Source organism: Malaclemys terrapin, chromosome 2 (assembly GCF_027887155.1).
Source record: "Malaclemys terrapin pileata isolate rMalTer1 chromosome 2, rMalTer1.hap1, whole genome shotgun sequence".
NCBI classification, from domain to species: Eukaryota; Metazoa; Chordata; order Testudines; family Emydidae; genus Malaclemys; species Malaclemys terrapin.
In genome coordinates, this window is record NC_071506.1 from 87,754,723 (window position 1) to 87,774,875 (window position 20,153).

Sequence of the window (20,153 nt, forward strand, 5' to 3'; positions counted from 1 at the left end):
TCTCAGTACTTGGGAGACCTCAACAACTGAACTCTCATTGTCCCACCATCTTTCAGAGCTTCACATTGGTCCTGAGAGAACTAAGCTATGGGAACATCATCTCAGGTGGATTTAGGTGATGTATATTTTGATAGGCTCAGCTTAACTGTTACTTGGAAAGGCTGTAGGAGGAAAAGGTGGCCATTTTATCTGAGGGTAAAGGGGGAAACAGGATGTGGGTGGAGAAATGGGGGCTTGAGGGGGCACAGAGTGAACAGGGTCTCAAAGGAAAAAAGGAAGCCCTCTCTCCTCCTCTTCTTCCTCCAGTATGTGTCAGAGTAGATTCCTGGTAATGATATTGGGCTGGCCAGCCTCAACTAGGCAGGTACCCCTGTAACATGCTGTCTTGGCCCTACTGGCTTTACTGGGGATTGTCATCACATATCTTCAGGAAGAGGATAAAATCTTGCCCTTCTACAGCATCATTGATCAGACCTCCAACACCACCAGCATCAGCCACCATGAGTGAGAGATAAAGGAAGGTCTCCCCCCAGGCAGTCTTAATCATCCAATGAGGCAGTGAAACCAGACCCTACCCCGGTTGTCAATGACTTCACAGCTTTCCAGGATCTCGTGTCCCACATAGCAGAGACCCTGAACATTGGAATAGTCATACAAGAGAAGTCCCATAAACGGCTTCATGTTCTCAATACACCATCTTCAGCCACAATTGCCCTCCCAGTCGGCTAGGGCCCACTGGGGCCCACTAACTGAGTGGCAAATCCTGACCATTCTTCCTTTCACCTCTAAACAGGTGGAGAAAAGAGATCAGGTGCCTCCAGAGGGCTATGAACACTTTTAGGTCCACTATCACATCTTGATTTGCAGTTCAGACCAATGAGAGGTTGTCACCGCTTGTCCTGTAACCAAAATGCTCTGCTGCAGTAGCTTACTGTCTGGATGCTCCCAGCTAGCATATAAGCATGCACTGTGTGTGTGTTGTGCAATCCTGGTTCTGCAACTCTGACTCCAGCAGTCAGCCTGTTTCACCATAGTCGCGCTCTGGTCTCTACCTGCCTTGGTTACTACTAGCCAAGTGACCCCAACTCTTCCTCAGTCTCAAATTTCCCCAAAACTGTCTGCCATGAAATATCCAGCCCTCTTCCGGAACATTGAGGAGTAATAAGGTCTGCTGCTCCTTTAAAGAGACAAAAGCACAGCAGCTTGTTGCTTTGACTGGAATTGATAATCATTTCAAGTCAAACATAGTGCTGGGTTGATTTAGAATAAAAGTAAAACAAGTTCATTTAATCAAAATGAGAGTTTTTAAGTGAGTTAATGTACATGAGATAAAGACCTAATGGTTACCAGCAAATAAAAGTAAAATACACTTTCTAGTGGCTAAGACTTAACAAGCTGCAATCTTGGTTCTTCCCTTCCTATGAATTTCCCATTCCCTTGTTGATTTGTATGTGAATGGGTGTTCCATTATTTTTAATCACATGTTGCTTAGTTTCATTGGAGACAGACAGACAGATAGTTGCCTTCCCTCCTGTCTGGGGGAAAATCTGCTTCCCCCTGTTTTGTCCACAGACTTTAAAGCATAATATTATTAAGTCTCTCTAATTCTTCATATAGTTTTAATATGTACATTTTACAATGGTATGCCTCACCATTGTGTCATTAGCTTTCATAAAAAAAACCTTGCTTGATACACTTTTAGAATACAATAATATTGTATACAATCAGTGGATTCAATTACTTATCATTTGAAGTTCATACCCACCACAAGGGGGTATCTCTGCCATTTGGTAGGCTTTGTTTACCTTTCATGTAAATGTAAACCTTCATTGTCCCTGCCTGACAACCAGGGTACTCAGAGAAACAAATAGTTTGTCTTGGAATGTGTACTTACTGCATTGCTTGTCAAACTCATCTTAAGGACATAATGCTAGCATGTATTCATAACTTTGTATTCTCCATGTACGTGCATCACACAAGAATATTAATCATCACTAAGTTACTAGTTTTCCAGTGATCTCTTACATGACATCTTTTAGATATAGATTATGACAAAAGAATGTTAGGTGTCATGAGTATGTCAGGCCTGACCAGTTGCTGATACAGAGTAGTGAACCGCAAATGGGCTTCTGTGTCACACCTACCCAAACCTAGGTTTCTTTGGTAGTTTCTGCAGTTCAGGAGAAATTCAAGTCTTCAGAAGGTACTTAAGGACAAAGACCTGAAGAAATCAGACCTGGTTGGGCACAAAGCATACTCATCAGCTTCACTTCAACTCCGGGGGGCAAATTATCAGGCCTTGTTTGCAAAATACAACTTCCTCCCCTTTTAAAGATCCCTCAGGAGAACAGAGGAGTTAAGATTTCATAAAAGAAGGCCATACAGTATCTAGAACAGCACTGCAGATGCATCCACAGCTGCCTGATATGGCTGCAAAGTTTGTGGCAATGGCCATCGTTATGAGATGGTCCTCTTGTCTGTTAGTGTCTGGGATACCCAAAGAGGTACAAGCCATTATTGAGGACCTGCCCTTTGAGGGGATGGACTCGAGCTATATTAAGATCCTTAGGGATTTACACTCTGAGACACCACTGAAAACAATGCAAGGACCATTCCCAGGTGAAACAAAGGATACCAGCTTACTCTCAGAATGATTACTCAAGGGATGACCACTTGAGTAATCATCTCAGAAAAGATACCACTGATCTAGGACATGTTGGCCCTCAGCTTCCTTTTGCTCACTTGGCACAGAGACAGCAGGATTGACAGTAATGTCAAGAGTGACACCAGAGCTGCTGCCATCTTCAGGAGCTTTTTTGCTTCTTTCTGCCTGGCTTGGTTCACGGGACAAATGAGTGTTCAAACATCTCCCATTGCTTCCCTATTCACACCTTACTCCCTACCTCTCTTTCTCATTAGGTCACAAAAAGTAGCCTTGCTGCTTCTAGAAAACATAGAAGAGGTCCTGCAGGAGTCAAAGGGAAGAGGCTTTTACTCCTGATATTTTTTATTCCAAAAAGACAGGTTGTCTTCACCCTGTCTTAGACCTGGGGAGACTGAACAAATATATATGCCACCTCAATTTTAGGATGATAATGCTTGCCTCCCTTATTCCATCCTTGCAGGCCCAAGGCTCTTGAATTGCCAGGTGCATATTTCCACAAAGCCATCCACCTGACTCATGAGATATGCTTGAGATTCATAGTGGGGCTGAATCACTACTATTTCAAGATACTGTTATCTGGACTTTCCACAGCACCAAGAATTGGCAAGAAATGTCTAGCAGTAGTTGCAGTGCACCTGAGGAGACCGGGTATCCACGTCTACCTTTACCTGGATGACTGTCTGATCAGAGTCAGGTTCGGACAGGAGATGGTGATAACCCTAGCGCATATACTCGCGCAATCCTTGCCTTGATTGGCCTCTTAGTGAACTATGAAAAATAATCTCTTTCCATATCACAGATTGTAGACATCGTGGGATCTTTGATAGACTCAAGGTCAGAGATCATACCTGCCTGAGAGCATGTTCTTGTCTTTGTGATCCCTGATACTCAAGATAAAATCAAAGCTGTCTGACAGTATAGACTTGCCCTAGGCTGTGATGCCATACATCAGCATGCAAGCATGTGACGCTGCTTACCCGACTTCACCTGAGGCCTCTAAAGCTCTGACTCAGCACTCATGTGCTCTCCAGCAGATGCTAGGTGGACAGGAAATGTCATGTTGCCACCTCATGTCCTCACTGAATTGACATGGGGGCTAGAACCTGAAAATGTAAGGAAAAAAGTATAGTTTTCATACCCCACCCTGGCAAAGACTTTAATCATGAGCATACTAGGGACAGGTTGGAAAGCCCACTTGATACACCAGCAAATGCAAGAAGTCTGGTCCTTGGAAGACATGGGACTCCACATAAACATTCTGGAACTCAGGGCTATCAGGCTAGCCTGTGTAACTCTTCCTGCCTGTGCTCTGAAATTCCACAGTTGAGATCCTAATGGACAACCCCTCTGCAAGGTACTGCATAAACAAGTAAGGAGGTGTCCGCTCATTGTCTATCTTCCTGGAGGCCATAGGACTCTAGACATGGGACCACCATCACAGGGTAGCCCCAATGTCTCTTCACTTCCCAGGAGTCAGCAATGACTTAGCAAATTTCCTGAGCAGACAATCTCTGATCAATCACAAGTGGGCTCTGTGGAGGACCATCATAAAGCCAGTATTCCATTGTTTGGGGCTGTGAGAGGCAGGGTTCTGTGATGATGTTTGCCACCTAGGACAATTCAGAATTTTGGAACTTCAGTTCCATTGGGCTAATTGCCCAGTGCCTTCTCTAATGGAATCAGAGACTCTTTTGTGCCTTCCCCCTGATTCCAGGGTGATTTCCAAAACCAAAAGAGATGTAGCCACGATCATTCTTGTAGCACCATACTGACTGAGGCAGTTTTGGCTGACAGACTTGTCACAGATGTCCAGACTAGGTGATGACTGGCTAAGTACCATGGACAGGGTCTGCTCTAGACAAGTCCAGAACATCCTGATGCAGAGCAGAAAGATATCCACACAATGGACTTAGAAATCTTCCATGTTGATGGATATCTGGGCAGCCTAGAGGGCTTGGATCCTAAGCAGGCTTTGATATCACAGGTTCTCAACTCCTTTCAGCATCTGAAATACTCCAACCTTTGTACAGCTCCTTTAAGGTCCACTTAGCAGTGATCTCAGCTTGCCATTCTCCTGTTTTCTCTTTCTATGTTTTCTCTGGAGTATGATTCATGCCTTCAGAGGGTTCTTTTTAATACTAGTTTGTCCTAAGGAATCTCAGTCTACAGAACCATGTTGTCTCTTTCAGTTTGAAATATGACTCAAGAATCTAGACTTTTTTGGGGGGGGGAGGGGTATCATGGTTTACCTTTTAAGCACTTAGTCCAAGGTCACACAAGAAACCTGTAGTAAATCAAAGAATATAATTATGTTATGGTTTCAGTATTCTGTTTTAGCCACGAAGCCGTATTCAAATGGTTTGGAAACTTCGTTTAGAAGGCGCGAGAATACTGATCCGTAACTGGGGTCATCTAATTTTGGAATAAAAATCTTTGGCCATATTTTATTGTCCCTGTTTTTCAGCTTTTACAGCATGATCTATGACTCAAATCCACACTCAGCGCAGAAATTGTCTGTAATGGACAATGGAATTTAATGTTGTATTAGGGTCCTGTTATTTTGGGGGCATGCATTGGATCTCAGTCCTTTCTGCCTTTGATATTTCAGTGAAACCTGGTAGACTGAATTTTGATTTTATAGCCTCTTGTAAGACCATCCCTCTCAAGTTCTGATTGTATGAATAAGTAAAGGCAACAGGAGAGCATTCCAGTTTGTGAGAGATATTGAGTAGATAATTTAGTAAATGTTCTTGCCAACCTATTAAATCGGTGTTACTTATAAAGTCAACAAGCATTTATTAGTAATTTAGTCACGTGCTGCGATAGCATGGAGTTCTTTTCAGTCAATAAGATGACATAGTGGGCAGACAAAGAGTGCATATCAAATCATGCTGTTACTGTATTATGTGATGTTCATCTTCAGCCATTTTTACAGAATGTGATAACTATTGAGCCTTAGTAATATTCATAAAGAAATAAGTCACTGTTCCTTTTGTCATTTTCTCTATCTGAAATATGTTCAGGCTCTCTACTGTTTTTGCAGAGTACAAATGTGAAGTCCCTGCCACAGCTACAGGAATAGTTTACATCATCTAACACAAAATAAGATTATTATGAGAAACTTGGTAAATGATGCAATAATTTTTTTTAGTTAGTATGTGCAGTGTGGTTACATACATAGGGACTCTGCATTCAGTAGATTTAAATTAAAAAAACAAAACCACAAATCCTATAATCTCCCACTTCAGTGATTGTTCAGGGTCAATAGTTCAGCAAAAATATCAAATAAAGAAGCTCTCAGTAAATCTGAGATGTCTCGTGATGGTAGTTTGTCTTCAGGGAAAAAAATTAGTAGCAAAACCAAAGGGATGGATCAAAAAACAAATTCTGATAAGTACCCAGTTTTACTGGTGCTGTAAAAATGAAAGAGAAAAAGACTGAAAAAATATACTAACATATACTTAAGGAATATTTATTTCCTTAATTGTGGCATCTTTTTTTTTAATTGGGAGGGAAAACAGTAGGGTCTTTTTTTTTCTTAGATTCAGTCCTAAATGTCATGTATTTTCCATCCTCTTAGTATGTAGTCGGTAATAAAAATAGTTGTCAGAACCTGGGGTCTTCAGATAGAACAGCAAGAGACTATGATGTCTACTGAGATTTTTTGATGTCTACATACAACAAAGTGAGATTGTGATTCCACTGAATTCATTATTAGAATATTATAAGCTGCAAGAAATAAGTTGTTATATATAGACGAGTTTGAGGAATCCATTACATTGCTGGCCATCAGGTAGAGTTTCCCCATCCACTATGGGGCCAGCCAGAGAAATCAAGGGTTCTTTAAGGAGGAATTTTGAAGTTTCATCAGCAGCAATTAATAATTTATTATTTAGTTCAAGAGCAATTTTGTTTTGGCCCAAAGAGTCTCTAAAGTATAAGAAAAACTTCCTTATCTTAGGTGTACTCATGGATGTATCTACGTTTTCAGTTAGAGCATTTTCTCTGCCTTTCTCCACCTGTAAGCCAGCACTGTTCTTAAGAACGCAAACTATTCATGTTTCTGGGATGTGATCCCACAAGTTTCAGGAGCCATCTGGAAAGCAGTACAGACGCTCCCCGACTTACGCAAGCGTTCCGTTCCAGAACGCCTTGTGTAAGTCAAATTTTGCGTAAGTCGAGAACGTATACCCAACATTTACACCAAAAAAAAAAAAAAAGCTTACAGAACTTACAGAACTTTTTCCGTAAGTGCGGATTTGCGTAAGTCGGGTTTGCGTAACCTGGAGAGCATCTGTATCCATTTAGGCTGCACAATGCCCCCTTATGGATCTGAATGTACAGACCTGGAACTGTGTTAGAGTAGGGCCTTAAAGAACTGCAGTGCTCTCTGTGGGTATTTGCAGAAGTAGGGATTATTTCTGTGTCTGGTAGACTTGCCTTTATAGACAAATTTCAGCTTCTATTTGGGACCTTGTAGTTCAGTGTTTTTAGTGTAGTGTTTTTCTTTTGTGTTTTTTTTTTTTTTTTTTTTTTTTCTTGTTCTTGTGCTGTTGCACAGATCTTGTCCCCAATCAAACTTTGATTTCACCACCTAGGTCAGTTATGGCTGACCTGGATAATTCCATTTAAAGCAATGTGCCGCTTTCCATAAGAGGCTATAGTCTTTCAGCCATGTTCATTGCCTAATATATCTGTGAGAAGCTCAGTTCTCATTTATTATTCATTTGACTTGCTTTTATGGTATTGACTCTGAGACAGAAGTAGTTCTAGATTTGTTGAAGTGATGATTAAGAAATCCCTATGTTCATCCTTTTCAGAACAAGCAAGGGACAAAGTAGATTGCCATTAACATTGGAGAACTTTTCTGTAGATAGGTCTCTTCTCAGCAATGAAAAGCTTAGTGCCCCAAGACTCAATATCATTATTGCCACAGGTATCGTTCGCATCAAAACAAATCTGTCCCAAACAAGGAATAACTTGGTGCTTTATTCCCCTCAGTCCTGTTTTCAGAAGTCCAGTCTTTTAGGGAGGGCTTGGGTTTTTTTATTTTGTTTTGGGGAGGGGGTGGGATTGGTAATGTTTTGAAACAGAAGAGAGAGGGGTATGGCAGTGAGGAATCATCTTAACAGGAGATTCTGCACCACCTTCTGAAAAGACAAAGAAGCACCATAGTCCAGGGAGTACTCTAAGAAGTAGGATTCCTGGTATTGAGAAAGAATGGTGTTGATTTTCAAGGCTCTAATCCTTTAGGCCTTAGGGGTGTATACTGCTCCTTGAGAGGCTGTGGGTGTTGGGACTGGTTCTATACTCCTTACCCTAAAATAACCGTTCTTGCTTGGAAGATATTCTATCTCACATCTGGTGTTGGGGTCTGCCTTTTTTTGTCTTGGGGCAAGGACCCGGGGATTGGGATGAGAAAACTGAGACGTGGAGACTGGTATTGGCTAAGAGAGGGGAATGGGATGAAGAGACAAAAGTGGGGAAGAAAGGGTGGGGCAGATGGAGCCAGGCTTGGGAAGAACAGGCAGATTTTTTTTGCCCACTGGAGCATACTCCCTACAGAGCCTGAAATGAAATGAAACCCAAGATCCGTGAGTCTTACCATTCTTCTGCTGCCAGCAAACATCTGTGAAATGCATTGACAAGCATCCCATCTCCTCTTGTGCTGAAACACACAAATCATGACAACCTACTACTGCAGTCAATTACTCCCTTAGCTCAAGTGGCAGAGATCTATGTGGTTGATCTAAAGGTCCCAACCCTGTTGATGACCCATTGAGGTAGGGAGCGGGGTCAGTATAATGTCACCTGATGGAATTTGGTAGGCTCAGTCTGCTTTTTGAAAAATATAGGAAGTTACACTTTCCACTACATTAAAAGAGTATTGCTATGGTGCACTGAATGAGGCAGGGATCCTATGGAAAAAATGTCATCATATTGTGACAGATATGGCAATTTCTTGCCATGTCCTTGAGAGACTTTACTGAATTAAGTTTTAAAGTGTATTTGGGATCTATTGTATTAAATTAATGATTTATGTATGATTGTGTCCTACTCCAGGGGGGAGGGCTGCCACAGCTCCTCCAGGAACCAAAAATACTGTGTAGGAATTAAGACAGATCAGCCAGATTGTAATATCCTCAGAGATACTACTTCCTGGGAAGGCTTGCATATACTAGTTCAAACTGGATTCTCCAAAGACCAAGAGACAAAGAAAGGACTTTTGGGTAAATAGCCTGAGTTTAAATTTCCTCTGTGCTCTTCTTCCTGGTCCAGGAGACAGACAGGACTTTCTGCCAAAGAGGGGCTCCAACCCTTCCCAGAAGGGTAGGAAAGACTTTAGCCTACTACGGCCCCATAAGGCTTAGGGGTAACCTCTGATGAGCTTTTAGCATACATATAGGAACGTCTATTGTTTTATGTGTTTTCTCTGCAATGCTTTTACCTGAAGAATAAATGCACTTGCTTAGAAAGAACTGCATAGTAACTTGTAACTTCTGGCAATATGCTTGTTATAGCCCTTGGAGAGAAAGCAAAACACAGGTGCTTACCTCTTAGACAGACTTGTTTGCTGGGGTATCGTAGTGTAAATCAGAGAGCTGTGCAATCTTAAAACCCTGAGTCAGCAGAGGGAGAGACATGCATCTGTGCCCAGGAGAGGTGATGGCTGGGAGCCAGAAACCTTTAAGTGGGTGCCCTTAAGGGACCACGGAGAGGGAATACAAGTGCAATTATCCTGAAACTGTGACACATAATTGATTACTGTAATATAATGCATACCACAGTGAAATTGCTGTGCTTACTTGCATAGTTTCAAGATTATTTTTTTGTTTTAGTTTGAACATACCTATTTTCTCAATATGATTATTTGTATTGCAGTAGCACCTAGAGGCATCAGTCAAGTTGAAGTTCTGTTGTGCTCGGTGCTATGCACACATAGCATTTATGCCTATGTAACATTTTGGAGCAAGCAGGAGTGATCCTCCCAGCCTGGGTCAGCAGACTTGCACTAGTGCTAGCATTCTAAAAACAGCTGTATAAACAGCGCTTTGAAGGTGTGGCTCGGATTTGGAGCTTTGACTCTGAAGACTAGGGAAGGGGGTAAGCTGGGTTTCAGAGCCCAAGTTCCAGCCCAAGCCACAACTTCAAAGTGCTGTTTATACAGTAATTTTTAGCGCACTAGTGCAAGTTTTAGACGTTATTTGAAATGTGCAAGAATGGAAGTTTGGCAGGTATATATTGGAATGAAATTCCAATTATAAGGGGCACTGTTTGGGGGGGGGGGGGGGTTGAGCCTTAAGTGATTATGGGAGAAGTAGATGAGTGTGTTTAGATTAATGGTGTCATTGAAATGGAAATGGTGGGGGAAAACAAAAGACAAAAGGTAGAATTTTGAAAAGCATTTCTCCATTTTCAAAAGTGACTTGAGTTGTGTCTAAAGTCACTTAGGTGCTTTTGAATGTTTTACCTAGATGACAGTTGCATAGATACGCAATATATGGTATACTGATTCAGTTTAAGTAATTCTAGCTATATACTGTGTAAACTTAAACTCAAGTGGGAATTCTAAATAAGTTGTACATTTAAAAGAAAAATCTGATTTAAATTTTTAAATCTTTTCTCAATTTAATTTAAGAAACTCTGCCATATAATTTTGTACCTGTCCTGGTTTTTTGTTGTTGTTTATATTAAACAAAATAAAACCAAAAGTATCCCCAGGACCTCAAGGTTTGACTTATCATTCAGGTCAAAAAGGGACAACAATATTGATCTTTGGAATTTCAGAAGGATAGTGTTTTGTAGAGCATAACTTCTGGAGAAACAGCAGACGGCACGGGAGGATGAATTGCACTGCAGTAGCAAAGTCCAGCAAAGGATTTAGTGAACCCTGATGTTACTAGGAATGAAGCAGCAGTGGAATATTGTTCCTCACTGTGACACAGAAGTCTGTTGGTGCCAGCTGGCAAAGAGTTCACTATTCTGTATCAGCAACTCCTAACAGGCCTGGAAAACTCACTAGACCTAGCACATTGATTTTGTGGTATTTATTCATATCGTGTCTTGTACGGTATCAGTTGAAAGCTGGTGTAATGCTGGTCATTAATATCTTTATGAAATGTAGGTACTGACAATATTTTAAAAGTTATGTGTATATTCTGAAAATATATCCTGAGAGTATGTATGAAAGTATGAGTCACCACAGAGACGCATATTCTCTCAGAGCAGGAGAGTTTGTCCATCTAGCTAGCTAAATGATATGTAAATTAAGCATTGTATTGTTTCACTGTGCCTCCCATCACCGGTCTGAACTGAATGCTAATAAAAACCTGACGTGTGAAGTCAGTAGGAACCAGAGAATAAACACTAATGGACTTTACTGACTGAGTGGAGAAAAATAATTTTAGGGGGACTGTTAAGGTTCCTTTCCCACTCTGAACTCTAGGGTACAGATGTGGGGACCTGCATGAGAACCTCTGAGCTTAACTACCAGCTTAGATTTGGTTTTGCTGCCACCACCCAAATTATTTGAGTTATTTGGGAAACTTTGTCTACCTCCCCGCCTGAGAATATTTCCCTCCCAAGTACTATAACCCTTCCCTGGGTAGCCTTGAGAGACTTTTTTACCAATTTTCTGGTGAGCACCGATCCAAACCCTTGGATCTTAAAACAAGGAGAAATTAACCATTCCCTCTCCTTTTCCCCCACCAATTCCTGGTGAGTCCAGATCCAACCCCTTGGATCTTAAAACAAGGAAAAATCAATCAGGTTCTTAAAAAGAAGGCTTTTAATTAAAGAAAGAAAGGTAAAAATCGTCTCTGTAAAATCAGGATGGAAACTAACTTTACAGGGTAATTGGATTCAAAGAGCCCAGAGGAACCCCCTCTAGCCTTAGGTTCAAAGTTGCAGCAAACAGAGGTAAACCCTTTAGCAAAAGGAACATTTACCAGTTGAGAAAACAAAGATAAAGCTAACACGCCTTGCCTGGCTGTTACTTACAAGTTTGAAATATGAGAGACTTGTTCAGAAAGATTTGGAGAGCATGGATTGATGTCCAGTCCCTCTTTGTCCCAAGAGCAAACAACCCCCAAAACAAAGAGCACAAACAAATGCCTTCCCCCCTCAAGATTTGAAAGTATCTTGTCCCCTTATTGGTCCTTTGGGTCAGGTGTCAGCCAGGTTACCTGAGCTTCTTAACCCTTTACAGGTAAAAGGATTTTGGTGTCTCTGGCCAGGAGGGATTTTATAGTATTGTACACAGGAGGGTTGTTACCCTTCCCTTTATAGTTATGACAGGGACTATCGGGGAAAGTTAAAAGGACACCTTTCACTGAGGGAGCAAAAAGGACAGCACTTTTTCCATCAATGAAGTGTGGATCCCCTTCAGTCATGTTGGTTGGTGATGCTGGGAAAGATTGTATTAGGAGAGAAACTGCTTTAGACAAGGATTTTATCCTGTCAAAGATAAGTTCAGACTCTTATAAGCATGTTATACATCTTGTTTTTTATGTAATCATTTCTGTTTCCATTATCTTTACTCAAAAAAAAAAAAATTTGTTAGTCTCTAAGGTGCCACAAGTACTCCTGTTCTTTTTGCGGATACAGACTAACACAGCTGCTACTCTGAAACCTATCTTTACTCAATATCTCTTAAATCTTAATCTTTGATAATAATCTTATGATTGCTTCACTATAACTATTTCTCTGTGCTGTGGTGTTATAAAAATTCTGATCCTGAGTTGTGCCAGTCAAACTATGTGTACTGTCTCTTTGGGGACAGCTTACCTGGTGACTACTGATTGTGAGCAGAGATTGGGACTGGATATTGCTGGAGATGCTCCACGGACATGAGTGTTGGTGTGTGTCTATCTCTACCTTGTACAGAGCTGCTGAGGTCTGTGGGGACCTGGAAAACAGTGCTTGTTTGTGATCAGAAGCTGTTGGTTTCAGGGAGCTGAGCCACAGCAGGCACAGACAAGACTGCTTCATGCGAAGGTCAAATAGTAGTGGTGAGGTACCTCAAAGCCTGGATACCCATCCTTGCCCTTCAGGGGTCAAGACCAGGGAACTAAATTTTTCCATCCTAGAGAAGAGAGGCTCTGCAGATGCTCCATGCTTTCAGACCTGGCATTCATGTTCACAGTTTTGGAGAAGGGGTTGTATGGGGTCGTGTAGCCTTGTTTATAAAATGACACCTTGCTGACGGTATGCTGAACTGGGGCAGAATATGGTTTAACTGCAAATGTTTTTCCCAATTCTTAGTGTTTTCTTTCCTATACTTTTTTTGTTTAAATTCTACATCTTGTGACTTTGTTTTTCACTTTATTTGAAAAAAAATTATGTAGTGAACTCTAACATGGCATTTTCATCAAGCAAAATGCAATTTTTGTGTGTTGTCTATTAATAAAGTTGCACCAAAATGAGTTATTTTATTGTTAGTGGAAGTCCTTTGTTTTGTTCTTGAAATTTAGTAGTCTTTCCCTCCCTTTTTCACTTGTAGATCTGCTTGTGTGTTTTACAAATAGTGCTGAACAAATTGAGATCAAGTTGGATAGAAATAGCAAATTAAAATTCACCGTTGTGATTCCACTCTAGGCAATTTTTCTGCCTTCTTTTTTTTTAAAAATTGAGTCTCTCCTTCCTCATGTCTCCAACTTTTGCATAAAATAGAGGCCTGAATTTTCATAGGTCACTAGTAACTTTTTGGATCCCCAATTTGAGACACCTTAAAAGGGACTGATTTACAGAGAGCAGGTGATCTACACTTTCTAAACATCAGGCTCCTATGAGATGTCTCAAGTTGGACACCCAAATTTACCAGTCACTGAAATTTTAGGCCAGAAGTTAATTGATCTATTTTTATACTTTTCAAATATTCCATTGAAATAGAAAATAAATCCATATTGGCTCTTTTCACATCAATTATAAATGACTTGCTCTTACACTTATTTGCTGCTGCTTTTGAACACCATGATGCTTCAAACTGTGTAAAATAGTTGTTCTCTTTAAATCTTCTGCTAACGTCATTAAAATGAATAGGTTGCATTTCAGGCCTCAATCTTCATGCTTGGTTTCTATTTTAGCATTCTGCAAAAGCAGCAAAGCCTTATAAACATTCACAGCATTTTTTCACACAGTTTTGAAATATGGCACAGATTGCTAAAATTATTATGAGATTTTATCATATCAGCATCTTTGCTTTTGAATACACAGTATTAATGCTCTAGGTTGAAAATAATTCATGAGGAGTAAGAAATTATGTTCAGTCATTTGATGAACTGATGCTAATTTGTAGAATCCTATTTTTGCAGCTAGCACATACTGCAGTAACAACTGTTCCAAGTACTTTGTCTTTTAGAACAAACATGACTCACCGCCCTTAGGTAAATAGAACTTCAATGTTAATGCTCTGCACATATTGGAGAGACTTTGTTGTAGAATAAACAGTGATTTCATCATTTATATATTTCTAATTAGGCAAAAGCGTAGGTTTAAAGTGTAGTTTGCAGCTTGGCAAAATGAATATATTTGTTAGCAGTCATTTAACCTTAAAAAAACAAAAACCCCACTCCTCTTTGAAATCATTTGGCACTTCTGGATCACTTAGATGCTTCAGAATGCATTCGTCTGTGATGATATAGGTGCCATAAAACCGCTTATGACAGGTTTTCCCAGATTGGAGTGTGTCGCTTCCGAGTGGGGAGGGACTTCCCAGGCAGGTTAAGAGGCATAAGAGAACAGTAAGGGTGGATAAGGTGCATTATGCTAGTTCCCATCCCCTCTAAATCAAATATGCTCTTGAACGTGTGGATAAAGCAGCAGTGGGAGTAGCTCCTTGAAGATCATCCACCCACTATCTCTGCTCTCACATCAGCTCGGTCTCATGCTTCTCTCCTCTCCATGGCACTTATGAGATTAGTTGCATGCAGCTACTAAAAGATGCCACAGACCCTTAGCAGCATGTAGCTGGGGAACAAGGAAGGCAAACCTCAGAACAAGAAAGTAAAGAAGACTAAATTTGAAAATCAAAAAGATAAAAATAAGAACAAAGGCAAAGAATGGACAGAGAAGAGATGACAGCAACTATGATGCAATGTGGAGCATGAATTCCACAGGTTGTTTATATATAATGTGAATACATTGTCTTCCATTAGCTCTAAATGTAAGCTTCCATAAATTTAATCAAATGACTCACTTGTTATGAGACAGTATGTACCAAAAAGTGATTGATCACTTAGCATTGTATCTTTATAACTGGGCATACCTCAGTTAAGTCCTCTTTCTTCTCCACGTTAGATTTTATTAATCCTAGTTTGTTGGGATGTCATCCTCTGTAAATGTTTCAGAATTCTAATAATATTTGTTACCCTTTTTAAAGTAATTTAAAGACCTTTTCAGTATAACCTATATATTTTTATCTAATGCAACTAAGACTAAATATGGTACCATAGATGCTGGAACTAGGGGTGCTAGGGATGTGGCAACACCCCCTGGCTTGGAGTGGTTTCCATCATTTAAAGGGTTTACTGTTTGTTTCAATGGCTCTCAGCACCCCCACTATCTAGATTGTTCCAGCACCACTGTTATAGTACTTTAAATTGGTACCACAATAAGGTACACCATTGTTAACCTTAAGTTTTTGTCAGAGATATTTTTAGTAAAAGTCATAGACAATAAACAAATTCACAGAAGCCTGTTACCAGTCTCTGACTTTCACTAAAAAATATCCCTGGCAAAAAGGGTAGGCAGGTTCAGCACCCACTGCTGCTGGGGCCCCTGGGTCCTGCACTGCTGCAGTGCGTGGGAACTCTGGGACCCCCCTGCCTGTGGGGCTGGGCTGCTGCGGGGTCCCCTTGCCCCTGGGACAGCTGGGAGCTGCAAGGTACCCCAGCCGCTGCTCGGGGCTGGGCAGCTGCGGGGAGTCACCGCTGGCTGGCCGCCCACGGCTGGGCAGCTGTGGGGTCCACTCGTGTGGCTGGTCAGCTGCGGGGTCCGCAAACCGCCTGTCCCCTGCCGCGGCTGAGCAGCTGTGGGGTCCCCCCACCAGGGTGGGGAGCTGCAGGGGTGGGCTGGCTGGGAGCTCCAGTCATGGAGGTCAATGGTAGTCATGGATTCCGTGATCTCTGTGACATAATCGTAGCCTTAAACATTGTGTTGTAAAATAAAGATGCAACAGAAGATGAATGGACTATAAGGCGGATAGAAAGCTGGCTAGATCGTCGGGCTTAACGGGTAGTGATCAATGGCTCGATGTCTAGTTGGCAGCTGCTATCAAGCGGAGTGCCCCAGGAGTCAGTCCTGGGGCTGGTTTTGTTCAACATTTTCATTAATGATCTGGATGATGGGATGGATTATACCCTCAGCAAGTTCATGGGTGACACTAAGCTGAGGGAGAGGTAGATACACTGGAGGGTGGGGATAGGGTCCAGAGTGATCTACACAAATTGGAGGATTGGGCCAAAAGAAATCTGATGAGGTTCAACAAGGACAAGTGCAAAGTCCTGCACTTAAGATGGAAGAATTCCATTCACTGCTGCAGGCTGGGGACCGATTGGCTAAGCAGCAGTTCTGCAGAAAAGGACCTGGAGATTACAGTGGACGAGAAGCTGGATCTGAGTCAACAGTGTGCCCTTGTTGCCAAGAAGGCTAAAGGCATATTGGGCTGCATTAGTAGGAGCATTGCCAACAGATGTACGGAAGTGATTATTTCCCTTTATTCGGCACTGGTGAGGCTACATCTGGAGTATTGCTTCAAGTTTTGGGCTCCCCACTACAGAAACGATGTGGACAAATTGGAGAGAGTCCAGCGAAGGGCAACAAAAATGATTAGGGGGCTGGGGCACATGACTTATGAGAAGAGGCTGAGGGAACTGGGCTTATTTAGTCTACAGAAGAGAAGAGTGAGGGGGGATTTGATAGCAGTCTTCAATTACCTGAAGGGGGGGTCCCAAAGAGAATGGAGCTAGGCTATTGTCAGTGGTGGCAGATGACAGAACAAGGAGCAATGGTCTCAAGTTGCAGTGGCGGAGGTCTAGGTTGGATATTAGGAAAAACTATTTTACTAAGAGGGTGGTGAAGCACTGGACTGGGTTAACTAGGGAGGTGGTGGAATCTCCAACCTTAATAGTTTTTTAAGGCCCGGCTTGACAAAGCCTAACTGGAATGATTTAGTTGGGGTTGGTCCTGCTTTGAGCAAGGAGTTGGACTAAATGACCTCCTGAGGTCTCTTCCAATCCTAATCTTCTATGATTCTAAGATTTACAGACATGAGAACCTAGAAATCAGTGAAAGACTGGCTTACAGTCTCCTTATGGTATATATGATGAACTTGCTATAACAGGAAGCAGGTATTCCTAGAAAACCAGGGCAAGGTTGGTTGTTTACATCTTCAGTTCGGTGTTCATGTTACATCCATCACAGCAGAAGAATGATCATGAGTTTGTATTCTTCTTTGAGGTGGAATGAGCTATGCCCCAAGCATCTGGATTGGTATATAATCTCCAGGAAGAGATGTTCCCTCCAAGATGACTTTTCCCCCCTTCACTCATTCTTAAACATCTGAACCATTAATGTTCACACTTTCCAAAAAGTTAATTACGAGGCTGTGGCATTAAAATTTCTGTGGGCATATTGTATCATTCTTTTTGCTTCACTAAGATGAGCTGCTCTATTAATTCTTTCCTGGTGAATTGTGGGAGAACTTGTCTGTCCTTTTGGGGCACTTGCTGGGAATTTAGGGAAGGTATTGGAGGACTAGCGGTATCCACATTGCAGACTGGTCATATTAGCTGCTGAAGAGTTGTGCTAACTTAAGCTTTAGCATACACCCCATGACAGGCTGACAAACTTGAATTAAAAGCACCACCATGCTCCTGGGTTTTTGTGTGTGGGCATGATTCAAGTAGGGGCAACACTTTGACCTATAACTTGAGTTAACTTTGCATGGAAGACAAATGCTAAGATGATAAGACATTCTATAGCAAGAAAAGTTACATTACCGCATCAGAAAGCTTTCAGACCCTTTCCTCCCTTATTTAAGGAAAATCATGAGCTCCTTGTACTGCATGTTCTAATGAGTCTATGAATCTATGAATAGGTTCAGTTGGCGTCCTTCAAGTGTAGTAAAATGATCAAAAATAATAATTCCAAGCAGCATTACAAATAAGTGTTCCTTTACTTTTATTTTAAAACAATCACAATTACAGTGCTAGAGTGAAATATAATTAAAATAAGAATTTACAGGGCATTGTCACCACACTATCAAAATCAGATATTAGAATAATTCAATTTTGAGGGCTAAATTAGTTATTTATCAAGAACTAAGTTTTATTGATTGCCGGGAACATATACAGGATTACTTTTTTATAGCAGAGCCATTAGCAACAGCTAAAGTTGAGATTGTGCTCAGTCTCTCCTCCTATACCAAAAAGAACTTTAGCATTACAAGAAAAAACAAACCACAAATTTATGAAAACCAGGAATTGTATGGTTAAGATGCTTCTTCACATACAGTGTAATCACACAGCCTTAATTCTTTCACAGGGAGGCCAGCATCTTGATCCCTTCTCTTGGGAATGAGGACTATATTCTGAAACTGCAGAAAACTAATTTTAGGATATCCTCTATTGTGGTGTTAACCTTTTTAATTGTGACTATGCAGCTGGAAACAAAGAGGAGAGCGAGCTCAGTGTGTCCAGTGTGCTCTGTCAACCATAAGCAATTATTTTCCATATTGTTGTTGCTACAGAGGCCACATTAAGGGTCCTGTTGCATTGTATGAGGATGAGTCATGGTCTGGAGTTGTGGGGGAACAGAATATAGTTTTGGTTGTTTTTTTGTTTTTTGGGTTTTTTTTTTTTTTTTTTTTTTTGGTAATGGCAGGATAAGATATTGTGAAATTCCCACTACATATTGCCAACCCAGTGAAACAGAGTTAAGTGCGTGTGTGTGTGTGTGTGTGTGTGTGTGAGAAAAAGCACCTTAATTGCACATTTCTTGGTTTTCATAAGTTTGTGATTAGTGTTAAAAGAAATACATTTCCTGGTTTTCCGACATTTAGGTTTGGCATTTTGAAATCCCACAGTCAGAAAAGATATGAAGACAAGGTGGCACTGTGGTGCAGCAGCAAACAACTCCCCCATAATCAAGTATTTTGTAAGTGAATTTCCTTTGGTTTGAGTCTGCTTTCCTATGACTGGGATATCAAGTTTTAGCAGACAATATTAAACTTTGTTTTGAATCTAAGAGTTTGACTCAGGTGGTCATCATTGATAAGTCTTCCAAAAACACAGCCAAGAGAGTCTGCGTGTACAAAAGCTCTTTTCAGAGTAATTATCTCACGAAAGGAAAAGACCTAATCTTTATTGACAATTCTATGTTACGCCAAGCACAACAATGGCCCTAAGCATACACCATCTCTGGACATCCCATCTGATCTCTTCAGGAGTATGGCAATAAAGTGGCTATAGTGAATTTGGTAGGTAGCTTAGGGAATGCTACAGTAAAATGGTGGCTCCAGAAATAACTGGAAGAATAGTTGTCCGTTTTAAAAAGAAAAGCCACACAAAACACAACACTGGTCCTTGAGTTTTCAGTTTAACCAAACACTCCACTCCTCATTTTCCTTCCTGTCCCAGGACCCTCTACAAAGTGATTCTCTGGAGCATGGGCTGACTGTTCCTTATCCTCAAATCAGTCAACGTTAGCTCCTGAGTCCTGGATTAGCCAAAATAGCTTATTAAGGTTCATGGGCATGTTGTGGGTGGCCCATATGATCTTTCTAAGGCTCAGAAGTGTAGGCTGGCCACCAGGGAGCCTAATGATGGAAGACTTGGATGTAGACCCATAGCTTTTGGATCAGTGAGCTTCCTGAAGTTCAGTGTCAGGCTTCTCTGTGCACATCTCAGTAAGTTGGTTACAGGGTCACTACCCAGCATATTCATGACCCATGAGTCTTTATTCCTGCACAACAGAGGTCTAGGGTTCCCCATTCTTGACAGGGCTGGAGCTATGCCATAGTGGCAGCAAGTGCCTTACCCACAGGACTATCGTCCCCTCCCACACCATCTCTTCCTTCCTCATTCTCTGCACAAAATTCCATCATGTGCAACTATTTGCTAGGAAAACTCACTTATATATCTGTCCTTTATAGAGCTGCATAGGTAACAGTAGCCCCAGTGTACGGACAGCTTAGCCAGGCACAGATCTGGCGTAACCTTTTATGTGCAGTGTGGCTGAGAGGATAAGATTTGATTCTGCTATTTGAATCTGCTATTTGAGGGAGTTGGATTGTATTCCTGGCTTTGCCAGAGGTGACCTTGTGCCAGGCTTCTGACCTACCAATTTTCAGGCCAACCTGACTTCCTTGGTAGATTTTAGAGAGGATACAAAATATGATTTTAATCAGTAATTTAGCTGCAACCTTATTTAATTGGAAAAATGGGGGGAGGGGAAACCCTCCAGAAATTTTCTCAAATAGTACCATAAT

General features: G+C 41.3%; 1 protein-coding gene and 1 long non-coding RNA gene across 4 annotated transcripts in view; one reads left to right on the forward strand and one right to left on the reverse strand.

Annotated features, from left to right (window-relative positions):
* ANKRD12 (ankyrin repeat domain 12) overlaps window positions 1-20,153 on the forward strand; it is a 116,751-nt gene that overhangs the window by 12,299 nt on the left and 84,299 nt on the right. The window lies entirely within an intron of this gene.
* Window positions 1-20,153, reverse strand: part of LOC128832159 (uncharacterized) — a 121,352-nt gene that overhangs the window by 6,552 nt on the left and 94,647 nt on the right. The gene's annotated exons all lie outside the window — the stretch shown is intronic.